At 33.2% G+C, this 15,485-nt stretch overlaps 1 long non-coding RNA gene across 1 annotated transcript; it reads left to right on the forward strand.

Annotated features, from left to right (window-relative positions):
* The first annotated feature begins 9,099 nt into the window (after window positions 1-9,099).
* LOC135309837 (uncharacterized) lies at window positions 9,100-13,599 on the forward strand. The gene is made up of 3 exons (XR_010370056.1): window positions 9,100-9,249; window positions 9,644-9,736; window positions 13,204-13,599. It is a non-coding gene; the product is annotated as an uncharacterized LOC135309837 (long non-coding RNA).
* Window positions 13,600-15,485: the final 1,886 nt, after the last annotated feature.

The raw sequence follows: 15,485 nt of genomic DNA on the forward strand, positions 1-15,485 counted from the left end.
ACTTAGTGCATCCTACCATGATCCTACGTTAGGTACCTATAATGTTTTACTGAATTTGCTTTCAAGATTTCTTCCTCTATATTCAGTCCCAATGATACAGTGAAGCTTGTAAAAGAACTTTCTATTTTCATTAATTTGAATTCATTCTCACGTAATGTTTATACAGAAAGGTTTGAAAGCTCTCAGACGTGTCCTTATTTAAGCTCTCTTCAGGTACGAGTTATAATGCACTTTTGTTAACTTTGGACATATTATGAAGTTTCAGGCTTGCTTCATTCCCTGTTGTTTTAGTACCCGTCTTCAATGATAAAAACTTAAAATCATTTAGTTTTGAGAGGGTTTCTAGTTCCCTGGGAAGGACTACTGGGAATTTCCTTTTGTTGTCTTACAAGCTAGTTCAAAGCCAAGAACGAACTAGTTTGTAAGACAATAAAAAGGAATTCCCAGTCGTTCAACTATTAAGACTTGTAGGTTGAACTGCTGGAGAAGGTTTTATCTGGGAATGTGGTGAACATTTGCTGAAAATTTTCACCACATTCCATTTTAACATTTAATAAAGAGTATTCTAGAGTATAATATGGTGCCCGTTACCTACCAGTGAGTAGCTGATGGGTTACGGAAAACTTCAAGTTATTTACATGATGTACTTGTTTATAAAAACAAGTTTAAACTTGCATATTACAACTTTTTGCGACAATGATAGGACTGTCACGTTTTTGTAAATTTTATTATTTATGCAAAGTTATATAAAAATATAAGTCATGAATATTAGTCACTAATGGAATACTCACAGTAGCAATGTAATAAAACTGATTCTAATTTGCATAATAAGGATATTTAATCTGTGATTGTGGTGTTAGATGTTTTTGTTGTAGCATATCTCTAAGTTTAAATATATGTAGGTATTTGAACTCAAATGTAGGTAAAAACATTAAACAAAAATATTATAATAAATTTGTAGATTAGGAACCTCCTGGGAATTTTTCTTTTTGTTGATCTATGGTTACCTCGTTTCTGTTCAACATCATGAGGTACTCCGACGCAAGCGAAATTTGTATATCTAGATCTCCATACTATTCCATACAAGCGATAGGTAAAGCTTATACCTAATCCCGCACAGTCACCCAATAATATATCTCCAAACATTCGACACAGCATTCCTACGAAAATAATGATAAAGCGAAAGTATTTTTCCATAATATTGACTGCCATAACGGCTCATACACGGTCAATATTATATCTAGAGTCAGCGAGTGCGATTGATTGATATTGTGGGAAATAGGTACGATCGGGAAATATGCACATCTTCGATCAAATATAGCCTTAAGTCAATAAGGATTAGGTTCATTCTGTGGTTAGATTTTAGACGTGCTCGTAGTGTCGTATCAGTCATCAATCCAGGTCGTCCTTGGCAATGGCAGACTAATGGTTTGTGAGGGATCAATGGACATGTTAGTAATTTTGTTATCTGAAAATATTTTTGACAGAAAATTGTTGAGATATTCACAATTCTTTTCAAAATTCAGTCAGTTGGGCCAAAAATACTGGTGACACAGTACAGAATAAGACCAAATCAACGTAAATTTATCATAAATAAGCAGATGCGTAGTATGCGAATGGTGATAAAATGGTGCTTAATAGGTAACTAATAGGATTTAAGAGGTTAGAGCAACATTTTATAAACAGGTTTATGCCATGGATTCAACCGATTAAGGTTAATCATATATTTATCATATATTTGAGGGTTTCGAGGAAACGAAAGAAGTAAAGTGGAAATAGAACGACAATCCGTATTGGGCCTGTGTTATGCGGTGGTTGTTCGTCATGCCTTCTGTTAAAATGAATTATCTAGTTGACTGCAGTTGTTCAAAATTCATCAGTAACTAAAACAGTACAGTACTATATTATGTAAATATTAATTGAATTACATTTATGTTTCTAATTAATTATTACATTACAATTATAATTGACATAGAGAAATTCTGAGAAGAATCGCACGAACGGAGCAAGTAGTTTCGCTTGATGTGTAATCACTTATATTAACTCGGATGTTTATTATATTTACCTACGCAGCTATGTTAATTTCAAATGTTTTATTATTACAAGGGTGCGGAATAAACAAACTATGTTAGAATTTCCGTCATGTTTATACGAAATATTGGGTACGTTACGTGTGGATCGTGTAGTTTCAGAGACATTAATTAAAGATCCTGCCAGCACAAGAAGGCGGTACGATATCAGACAAGCCTCACACACCCAATGTAAGCAGAACCCGCAGCCGCCACGATTTTCTAAGAAACCTGATGTTTTATCATCAAAATAGATTACAGCAGCGGTTCAAGCTACATTGGCAAATCTTGATACACATGCTTCCAATAGATTAGTTTAATTATAACACGTACTTAATAAATGGCACTATCTTTAATGAACATATGAACTTACATATATGGTTGTATATTTGCATTAGCGACAATTTCTTAATGAGAAGAAATAAGTATATATTTAGATTCTGTATGAATTTTCATGACTTTGGATGAAAAACCATCTACCACTGCTAAGGGTGGAACTTGAAATTTGATGTTGACTTTAGCCGGCGCTAACGTCTAGACAAAATGACGTACTTTGCGATTTTCTGCGCATGTTAATATTAACGTCAAAGTTGACGGTGCAACCAACACTAATAGTGTAACTTAATGCTACAACCCATATCCAAGCTTTATTTTTAGATCGTAGTGACGTGTTTTATTTTTTATTCCACAATTTATTTTTGGTAGCTAATACATAATTCAGGTTCTGGGTCGAGTTATATATATTCAGCGTCGAAAGCAAAAAAAAAATGGTTCGTCAAGCGCGTTCCGGCTCAGCGGGCTGATCGATGACAGGCCGCCTGATATTTGTCAACGGCACGACACGTAAAATACGCTTGTTACGAACTGCGTTCACGAGCCGATCCCCACGCCCCGACGCGATTGCGATTAACATTTTATTTTTGGTTTTCTTTTTATGAGATTTTTCCCCTCTTTTACCTGACAAAAATCTGATAATTATATAAAAAACATAATAAAACTTTACTTCTGGTTTTCTCTGAAAATGTCGCAGTGCTAACGAATATTTTAGCAAAGGCCAAGAACTTTGTTCCTTACGTAAAGGATTTATACCTGACGAAAAACCTGGTGACATTGCCACTTCTGGGTAAATTAAAAAATCGATTCGAGTGGTTGGAATTGTTCCTTTTTTAATTGGTCTGTGTTTCGTCTTAATTTCGCCAAAATTTTAAGATACTTATGTAATCAGTACCCAGTACATAATATTAAAACCAGAAAAGTGTAAGTCGGACTCGTGCATTTAGGGTTATGTACAATTATCAAAATCGGCAAAAAAATCACGGGTAGGGAAATATTAATAAATAAATAAATAAATAAATATATTAGGACAAATCACACAGATTGAGCTAGCCCCAAAGTAAGTTTTAGACTTGTGTTATGGGATACTAACTCAACGATACTATATTATAACAAATACATATATATAGATAAACATCCAAGACCCGGGCCAATCAGAAAAAGATCATTTTCCATCATGACCCGACCGGGGATCGAACCCGGGACCTCTCGGTTCAGTGGCTAGAACCTTACCACTGCGCCACCGAGGTCGTCATTAAAATGTATTGAAGCCCGTTGAAATATTTATTTTATTCTTTTATTTATTAGCGGTAACAGAAATACTTAATCTGTGAAAATCTCTACTGTCTATCTCTAATATGTCATAATACAGAAATTGGAAAAGAATAATGTAAAATTGTATATTATAATTTAATATATATTTTTTTGTATTCTTTAAAATTAAATTTATCTGTAGATAGTATCTGTAGTACCATTTAATACATTTCTGGGATTAAACCGATTGCCCTAGGTATTTCATTTATAACTACATGTCTAGAATCAATTAGCCCAAAGTCGACTGACATGATACAGCAGCATACTTGTAAGCATAGCTGGGTGAATTTCACAAGCGTTTGAACGCGGCGTGTAGCGTTTCATTAGTGTGCGACATTTTTTTTGAACAAGGAATATTTTTAATTATAATTATATAATTAAAAATAATTAATAAACTTTGTGACCCCAGTTAGAATTTCTAATACTGATTCTTGAAGGCAAAATCCCTAGCAAAAGACCTCCTGGCCGCCCTCGACGAAACTGGTTTGATGATATAAATTGGACAACCAACTGAAAATAGCGGCCCAAAGCAGCGAGGGTTTCCATATACCGCTACCTCCAAAATTCCATTCGAAGATGTCATCCCATGATGATAATGATATAATAAACATTTAGAAAATTAACATTGTACCAGTACTTCACTTATTTATAAAATAGGATAATTAAATTGATTACTGTGTATACTACAATTTAATAATCACTAATGACATCCCGCGGCGGAGTTCCAAACGCTCGTGAAATTTACCTAGTTACGTAAAAGCGAGTCAGATTTCTCTGAAATCAGAGCGGCCTGTTGGATGCATTAGGCTTGTATTAGATTACATACTAAGTGGCATTGTCAGCGTTTGTTATGTATTGCATTCAGAGAAATGTTATACCATTGATGTTCATTAGACTAATGACCGTTCAGCCTGTAGGTATCGATTACAAAAGAGAACAGATTATCGATGGTATGCTTTCAAACGATGGTACTTGGTAAAGTTATTGAAGGAAAAAAGATACTTAGGAGAAAATATTAGCAGATTTTTCTTAATATATAGATTAAATTATTATGATACTTGCAAATTTGGTGTCTAATACATTTCTATGATATTCTTACTAATTATAAAACAAAGTAATCTGTCACGTCTGTCAAATACTACTTGAGACACTGATTTTCATGCGGTTTTCATCAATAAATATAGTGATTCCGGAGCAAGTTATAGGTGTATAATTTATTATGTTTATACCCGAGCGAAGCCGGGATGGGCCATCAAAAGTGTTAGTGCCGACATTATAAGGCTTCTTCATCTATATATTTTTTATAAATAGGTAATCATAACGATTTGGAACATAAGCTTCTCTTTTCTCTTTCATATTAACGTAAAACCAAATCAGAAATCCGTCACTGAATTCTCATACCAGAAAAGCTTTGTAGCAAAATTCAGCGCTTTAGACGGCAAGACTAAGCTTTTGCTCAAGTGAATTCCCAAACCACATACTGGCGTCCAGTTATCAGCGCCTAAAAGCGTCAGTAAGAAGTACTTAACGCTAAACCACCGGCAGGCCCCTATCAGTTGCCCACGAGCCGAGCTTACGTGCTGAGTAATAGATATTCTATATGTCTATTAACTATTGTACAGTCGGCAGCATAAGCCCATCGAGTTCGATATTGCCTAAAATAAAGACATTTACGAGTAGTGAGTTCAGTTGCGTTATCCGTCGTCGCTGCGCTATATTGGTTATAATAAAAAATGAATATAATTAACTGGTAAATTAAATTGTGAGGCGACTACATGTTTTTTGTCAACCTAATGATTGGCCACTGCGGATTATCAATAGGTATTTTTATACATTATTTTTTAAAAGTAAATAACATTGTTTTAGCTGAATTATATATAATTTGAGGTAATGATTTAACATTTTCTTGTTTTAAAAGAAATATGACAGAAACAAAACATAGATAAAATAAATTAGATAACAAAGCTGAAAATATTTTTTTTGTGAGTCTATTTATATTTGCTGACCGTACAAACAACTGAATTGTATGGACAACTGCCGATAATTCTTAAGTATGATGTAGACCCGTGAAATGGGTCTCTTACAAATATTAGGAAGCATGGGTGAAACTAAATGATAAATTAAATGTATGTCTAAGCGATTGCTGGCCTATTGAAATAAAATGTGCTAATATATTGTATAGGTACCTGTATATTATTAGGAAAAGCAGCGACAACCAAGTGAAGTACTACTGGTCGGGAAAGTGGAAAGAAGGTGACTAAGTAGTCGCAATCCTATGCGTGAACTGACCAGGTGCTCTCCACGCTGGAGACAGCAATGTTGTCCGCACCGAGGGGGAAAAAAGTAAGTGACAAAATATTACATTAGATGACCTTCAGTAGTTAGGAATATGACGCAAAGCGGAGGAGGTTACGTTAGATACAATCTTCGTTTTCAGTGCCTTACACAGAATTTTCATTAATCAAAATAGTATCGTTTAATTTTCCACCGTCGTAAATAATAGTCCCGAAAAATACAATTTGATAAAGTACTAGTAAATAGGGGGACTTACTACTAAAAGCATTCTAATAGTCAGTCTAATATTCATACTAATTAGTATGAATATAATTGTATAGTGTAGTAGTGTATGTACTGTGTTAATTACGTTTCAATATTTATGAAATATATATTTTGTAGGTACCCACATAGCATTCTCTATTTGACCCAAAGTTTGACTATTAGAATGCTTTCAGTACTGCAGTAACTATTGTACTTTAACAAATTGTATTTGTTGGGACTATTATTTACGACGGTAGAAAATCAAATGATCTAGTTATATAATTATAATATAAATACATACTACGATATAAAGTCATACACGTAAATATACAAGGATTATTTATATATGCAGCAAAACTTTTTATTAACTTAAGACTCCAACAAGTACACAGGAGAAAGGCGCAAGATTTAACGTAAAGTCAACAAAAAAGTGAAGGTTCATGAGCTCGGTACAGTGGACAAAACAATAGCAGTTTCTATTAGCTCAAACCTTCAGAGATGGCTCGTTAAAATCACAAAGCACCCTGTTTATTACCTCTCACCTGCATTTATTATTATAACCCCAGGTAAGATTTTCAGCCCTCATTTCAAAAGTACACGAGCGTTAAAACATTTTCGCTTGTTATATTTTAGTCATTGTTGTTTTTTTATAAAAATTTAATAAAACTATTGATAGTTTTACAATTTAATGAAATTGAATGCTGAAATCTTGATGATAGTAGAAAAATTACGGAAGGAAATCGTCTGCAAAAGTTGTAGTAATCAGTTACATGCGACTGTTCTCAACATAATGCAGATGATTGAAGATATGGAAATGATGATTAAAATATGGAAATGTATATAAATCAGGTCATCAGGTATATATTGGAGTTAATATTAATTATTTGTTTTCGCGATTTCGCTACCGAGTTATCGATTAATTCGCATTTAATTACATAACTTTATTCCGAGATATTCTAGGGCTTGCGCCTGGGGCAGTACACAGTTCGTGATTTATTATAAAATCAATTAATATTTAACATCAAAGGGCGCCGTATCCTTCGTTTGAGTTGCGAAGTCGTTGGAAATTATAAGAAAGTCTGACGGAAGTTGCCTACAACTTTGTGTAGGTGGATTATTTTTCTCGCAAATACTCCCGAGAAGTTGGTTTGTTTGTTTGAAATGTTTCTGTTGTGCTTACTAAGATAAAATACTTAGGGAGTATTGCATTTAATTTTAAGAATAGGTGCAGCGCTATAATTATGTGAGGCAATTTGTTTAATGATCATCATGCCAGACTGCTATAACAGAGGTCCCCATCTTCGGACAGGTAAAACGTTTTTCAGTTTGCCCTAGGTCTTGGGATTGCATATATTATAAAAGCGGCCTGTCCAGGCTTTGTTCGGGTAAAAACACAATAAATCATATAAACCTAATTTTGAAAATCACTATGAGACATCTCATTATCGAGTCTATTTGCAGTGAGACGCAGCTAGCCAATAACAGTGCAGCATTATGACACATCGATAACCACAGCCCATTGTGATTGGATCGCTCCGTCTAACTTCGAATCGAATCCATAGTGAGAAGTGAAATGCAAACTCGCACTTCGCCCTCGGGATATTGTTGTTACTGCCCGCAGTCAGTTTAGCAAAGAGCCAACTCGTAAATAAATAACAACTAATATTTTAGTGTCACGGAATGTTTCGAGCGTTTCATTAATTTTCAGTGTTCTGCCGGAATCCAGATATCAAAGAGATGACTGTTGTCTTTGATCCTCGCGTTTGATTCCGTTGATTACGATTTGTTCACAATACGAGGGCGAGACGATAACTCCACTAGTACATATATTATTTATAAATATAATTCATTTATTCATTCGTTCATTCATACACATTAGTGAACTAAACTGTCCATTCATGTGCAGGTTTCCTCACGATGTTTTCTTTCACCAAAAGCAAGTGGTGGTCGATAAAAACTAATATACATATATGAGTCATATTGGTATATAAACTCATGTGACACGTGTAGGTTTCGAACCTGGGCCCTTTCGTTCGTAGGCGGACGATCTTAATCACACGGTAACCATTTATGTTTACCCAAATCATTGTAATAAAATCTTTTTTATAAAGAAAATTCATCCCAATATAGAATAATCAGAATCATTTAGGATTAGGTTCTAAACTTAGCTATGAGTGTTGAGGAAAGTTTTTTAAAATTATTCCGATTATGAAAAGTAGCGGGAACACCCACTTTTTTCTTATTTTAACGAAACATAATATCCAAAAATATCAATTATTTCTCCATATATCAAATCCTTATAAAATATCACAATTTGTTCTGTATATTTAATAGTAAAAGTAGATTTATCCAATAAATGACAAAACCCGCAACTTCATTTAAAACAACGAATTTAATACAAAGTAAATAACGTCATTAATATTATATAACGCAACAACATACCTATGAAATTAACAATTTGTCCGCGGTCGGAAAATTCATCAACTGATAGATTTTACTTTAATAACATTAAAACACGGCATTCATTTAAAATGTATGCGGATACCACGGACTGGCAGAAAATGAATACCTACTTAAAATAACAATTACCTACTTAAAATATTAGTGCCCAGCAAGTCAGAAAATATATACAAGCATATTTATTATGACAAGAAAAATAAAATGAATTGAAATTGTATAATTAAATATTTGGTAATTATCATTTATTTTATAAAACATGAGTACAATTTGTATAGGAAGAAAAGGTTTATATTACCTATACCATTAATAAACTAAAGAATAAAACCGAATTCTTTTTTTATAAACAAGACTGACTTGTCTATTCTTATTATATGACTGAATTGTTTTGACTTTTTATATGTTTTCATTTTCAAAAGCTTGTATAATATTTGTTAAGTAAGTAGTTTCATACATACTTGAAGTGGATAAAATATGGAAAACGTAAATTTAAGCTGCACCCCTCCAGTTATTATACAAGAAGTCTGTGATGATAAATGTATGTGTAATCACTTTTAACATTATTCTTGCTTGTGTTGTGCACTTTCTTCTATTGTATTTACCAATAATATTATCAACAAAACATGAGGCATCTGGTAGTTGAATTGTCAATAAGATATTGTTTAATTAAGTATTAGGGACCTATTCCGGTTAAGATCTCATCAAAAATGATTTGGTCGAGGTCCAGAAATTTTAAATTATAATATTGATTGTCTTTTGCATATGGTAACAGAAGTCTCCTTATTCAAGTTCTCATTCACGTATCATTCTTCTACCACCCTATGGATACCACCCTAATCAGGGTTGGCGTGTAAAAACACCAAAATTTGGTAATATTTATAATAGAAAATAGTTTTGGTTGATAAGGTATTGATTCACCCGATGCAATTCAGCTTGCGGCACGGGCACGGAGCAAGACGCGCCGCTTCCGGGAGCGAGGTCGCCGGACGCCGGTGTGCGCGAACCTTTACGTTGCAGTGATGGCGGTGAGTACAGAAAGGACAAAAGGATGTAAAGTTGTATGAAGACAATGAAACACCTTCTTGGTTATAGGCATGGATTTAGTAAGTACTTCTCGGAGTACCTACTAATTCCATGGTTATAGGATCAGATTCAGATCAACTGATTTATTATCGATAAAACAGACTTTTTATACATTTTGAAAATAGAACTAACTCTACCTGGGGTATTATGTAATCTGTGCCTCTACATAGATTAAATTAGGGCACATACGTGTGTATACATACGTATACACTACAGGGTTTAATCTACCGAATCAATTTCACCGAAATAGCTGAATTGTTCGTGTTCGTGTGGCAAAGTTGTTGAACTCGGATAAAATATATAATATGTAGATTTATTGAAATATAAATCTGTACAGTTTTATTAGGGATTTTCTCTAAAGTGTAGAACTACATTTTATCTAGCTACGAAAATTAATATACTAGGTATCCAAATTAAAATAGACGAGAGGAATTGAATAAACAATAACAGAAAAGGTAATAGCTTGCGTTTACTTACGTATTCTCAATAGGTATGTAACAAAAATTAATAGTTTTGCTATTTTCTTTAGAAGTAACGTTTCTGCGTAGCTTGATCTATAAAGTTGGGTCAACCTAATATAGCCAGAAGTTAGATTTATTATCGCCTAGTTTGAACTCTGTTGCGGCAAATGTGATAGTTTGCTCAAAGTTTCTGATACATAGTATCTGCTTAATGCACATTTATATATTAATGATGATGCTTGGGGCTCTGATATCGTGAAAATTTTAGAATATAAATTACTGCACCTAGAAGCTTAGTAAGTTTCAGTTTGCCATTTTAAGACCCTTTTCCTCATAATAATCTACTAGTGTTGTATTTATATATGTATGTTGTTTATATACGTTGCGATTGTGATTGCGATCGACAAGAAGAAAACAAGTTTTTTATTTTTCAAAATGACGAAGAGATATTTAAATAAATACAAATGCCAGCTACCCGCACATTATACTAACACGTTATAACACATCGCAGATGCACATGCAAGTGCTGGCATATCAATGTCAGCAACTTGCTATGCTCAACTACCTATGTTATGTTACACATGACGGCTACATGCCCGTTTTATTTATTTATTTATATAAACATAAAACTAATAGTGTAAATATAAAACTTACAAATAGCAAACTAAAAGGTACTACTTAATTATTTCTTTAGAAATTTCTGCCAGTTGAGCCGCGAAAATCTAATATCTTAAACGAAACAAATGTCTTGAATAAAGATCGCCTTTTTTCTGAGAAAATATTATTACTGCGTTCAATATTACCTACCGCCGACGTAACGATATTTACAAGAGAGCAATAAACGTTTTTTCAACAATATCCTTTGTAAATACCGACGTTGTGTGCTGGCAACGAAACGCTGTCTCACGTTCCATTATGGAAAATAAATAAAGCGTAAACCTGAAATTATTTCAACTCTTAAACGGAGCGGAGGTAGCCAGTGACTGGCAACACTGGAGGGGTTGGACAATAGTTGCAGGGAAATTGTTTTTTATATCGATAATGATTTTTTGATGGAACTTTCGTTTTGACAGCGGTCATTGAATTTTTAAAATTATTTCCACCAATTTATATTAAGTATTACATATGTTGTATTTAATTGTTTTCCGTTGATTGTAATTCAATATGGAATATATGTCAATAAATGGAATTGTAGCTATATTTTTATGTTTTGTTATCTCAATTAAAATTATTTTTTCTTAGTTAATATTTTAAGGCTTCTTGATTGATGAGTTTGATGACATTCAACTTTATGACTATGTCAGAGAGATAAGTTAAATTGTATGGTTCCAACATGAGCGTGCAGTTTCTCAGGCCAACACACGGGAAAACTCATTTGTTACAACTTATATTGTAATTACTATTCAGTGCAATGTAAAAAAGAATTCAGTACAATGTTAAAGAAAGAAATTTTTTTAACATTGTACTGAATTCATAGGTCACATAAAAACATACTTTGAATGTTACCTAACTAAAACAAACCTTTCGATATGGGAACAATGTGACATTACTTTATAAATAATCAAGTGAGTTTAAGATAAATGAAAATTAAACGAATTCATCAATATATCGTATCTCCCTAAACCACGCTTTCATTAAATTTCTTTAAAAAGCAAAAAAGGCTAGAGTTTACCGCTCAAAAAACGTTCGATAATTTATTCCGGCCGAGCTGGGCATCACTAATCGGCGTCATCAATCAGTTCGTCCCGGCCGATCGGATCAACTGACGGACACCCTCCACCCCCCACCACTCACCCCTTCACTGCCCACGTACGTATACGTTTAAGCTTACGCATGAATTTCTGAAAACTTGGGATCAGATTTAGATTAGGTTTATATCTACTCTATTATTTGTTATAGAACTGTAAAATCCGCATCAAATTCCATCGAGTGGTTTTTCATTATGCGCGAACAAACCTGTGGAATAAACATACAGACAAACATTAATTCTAAAAAAAAAAATCTGGCTTTTATTCGTCCCGTAGACACCGTCAATAATTATTTTCCTTTATTATCACTTAAAGTTTTTTTTAAATATCTCCCATTTATAAACATATAACAATATCTACTATTTAAGGACTACTTACAGTTTAGATTATGATAGCAGCTTAATTGTTTAGACCTCGACATTTCAGTGTTAACATGCATCAAAATTATAATAAACAGGTTTAAGATAAACAGTCAAAAGTTTAACAGAAATTTTATTAAGAAAAGTAATGTTAGGGCTATCAACGAAAATCAGTAGATCAAACCAAAAAATGTCTGAAATTCTATCCACATAATATTTGAAGAGCCAATGTTTACCTCAGTTGAGTTGGCCATTTTGTTTTCTCTGTCAACAACGTTTCTGATGCAAGAAAGGACACAGGAAACAAAATGTTTTCTTCTTTTTGTATAAATAGAGTGATATTATAATCAGCACTCGGATCACAATCATAACCTGTTTTGATGTACCTTTTGACTATGTACATTATGAATTAAGTTGTAAGAAAAATATTGATCTATTTGAGCGTGCTCAAAGGGTAAAATAGAATCCTATTAATTGCTGTCTGAGCTCTACTCTGGAATCATGAAAGAAATTCCTTAAATATTGTATTAATTTTAATTTTACGGAAAATATAACCACTGGGCAAAATTGGGTCGATAAATATCTAGAGGATGAATTTTTTTTTTTATCGCATGTAAACAAAAAGTTATTTGCTCGTTTGCCTATATTATAAAAAGTTATCTAGTATTCAAAAGAATATCAATAATCAATATAATAATAGAATACTGGTCGGGTATCAAGCATTTAAGGTTACAAAGTCTTGTTTTATTTTTGTCCCAATTAACTTATGTACTGTAATTACTTAGTATTTATTTAATAATTGTGGTTTATTTGTGTATTAATATTTTTCTTGAAATTTCAGAGCGAGCAATTCTCAACGGTTATATGTCGCTGGTTCGGAGATGTATCGAGTTGGCGGAAAAAGTAATCGCTGTCGAGACATTAGCCTCTGTTCGTCTATAAGTCGCTTTCGAATTTTGCGTTGGTCAGTTTCAACTTTGTCCCCATACATATAAAACTCAAAATTGTAGAACTAATTAATTAAACCGAAAAAAAAACAATTATGCTCAACAATTTTCAGCTTTATACGCATGAGTATAAAATTGAATTCCAATGTATTCGACGCGTAAAACTTACGCCTTTACGAAACATGATAATGTTCTAGGTAGGTAGGCTAGGTAGTAGGATGCGATGTATACGAGATGTGAAGGTATATACCATTTTGTAATATTTACTTTTTATATTAAATATGATATTATTCTAATATTATCGTTTGTTTATTTAAGTTAAGGAATCTTTATTATAAATATTTAGTTTGAGTTTTGCGGTAACGTAATCATGTCGAAAACGTCATTTAAATGGAAAAATCGTTAATTTATTTCAGCCTATTTCTGCCCACTGCTGAGCAATATCATATAATAATATGAGCTTAGGTTTTTCTTCGCGTATGCTATATCGTCCATTAATACAGGTAATTCATTTTAAATACGATAGAGGCGCTGTTCGTTTTCCATATAAACGATAAAAGAATATACTTTAAATAACGAAGAAAAAATAAGAGGAGACGCCTAATTGCCTTTTTTGTAATAAATAAGTTGTGTGTCGACACGTGAGGCTGAGGCAGACGAGAAGGATTCCCTAGTGACTGCTTCTTTCCGAACAAAAAAACGAAACAATCCCTATCGCTCTGTGTGACGTCTGTGCATGTTTTGTTGACACTCTTCTGTATTTTCCGGCAAGAAGACAATTATGAATGACTTTCTACTTCCCGGATTCAGAGTTTATTGCGGTATAAAAACTTGGAAATCGAGCCTAAATATTCAGTCAATGCGTTTATACCCTTCATTAAAATGCCATTGTACGGCGCTAATATCAGGGCAGAAAAGAGATGGCCGAATATTATGCCCGAGTTTATGCCTCCGGACCAGCATTATGAAGCAGATAAAAATATTATATATTTGTATCAAGTGTGGAAAAAATATTTACAATATTCAATTAAAGTATTAAGTAAAAAAAGTACCAAGGCTATAATACTATCTATAAATCCTACCGTGAATGATAGACAACAAAAGTTTCTCCAGAAAGGGTTAACGTCAGGCAGGGAGCCAGTTGTAAAATCATGTAGCCAAGTCTTCAAAATTTTAATTACACGAATTTTTTTTACACGAACTGCGCTTCGGGACATCACAGATCCGAATGTACTGGAAACACGCGAGGATGAGAGAGAGAATCCTATTAATATACTTCTGTTGCTCTGTGTTATCTCTTGAACGAGACGAGACATTTAAAATTTTCACAAAGTGTTTTATTTAGTTCATTACCACGGGAGTGAAATAAAACAAAAATAGAAATAAAATATCTGAAAAAGCTATGTAGAATATTTAATTTTCGTTATCAAATACATTATACATTTACTACAGGTTCCTTCCAAATACTAATCATCCGATTATATAATATGATATGTGATAGGTACTTATATAATAATGAGATCGCATGACAGTTTTCAAAAATAACTACTGTAATATTATATTTCGATTTGGTTAGTCATGCGGTTTATTATAATATGACCGATAGTGACAGCCTATAAATCTAATATAAATATAAATCGATTTTAGACGGGTTAAAAATAACTTGTCAAATTTAATAAGGTGTTTTTATACTAAGCTTAGCTTTACCAATGAATAAGTGTAGGTTTTGAACCCTTTATAAAAGTACATATTACTTACGTTCAAGTTTACTAGATGTTACTAATAATACATTACTATTTTTCGCTTTATATAGCTCTAAGAGACCGGACGCGACGGCTGACTGTAAGAAGCGTGGGCTGTATACTGAGTAGAATTCAGTGGAGTAATAAATGTTATTTTTATATCGTCTAGTAAATGATTTATTATTACCTACTTTATTAGATTGACTATAAGATTAAATATGATATAAACGAATTATTATATTATAAGATTTTTCTCCGCTTCCACGTCTTTCTTTCTCTTATTATTCTCGCGTGTTCTCAATTGCATTCAGGCATGTATCGCCACGTAACAACCGGCCGCCTTTTATTGCCTATCAGCTACCAAGGCTATGTGTTCCTTAGTCGCCTAGTACGACATCCAGGGGAGGATATGGAGTGGTCCTATTCCAGGTTGG

The sequence above is a fragment of the Plodia interpunctella genome, chromosome 13 (assembly GCF_027563975.2).
Source record: "Plodia interpunctella isolate USDA-ARS_2022_Savannah chromosome 13, ilPloInte3.2, whole genome shotgun sequence".
Classification (NCBI taxonomy): Eukaryota; Metazoa; Arthropoda; class Insecta; order Lepidoptera; family Pyralidae; genus Plodia; species Plodia interpunctella.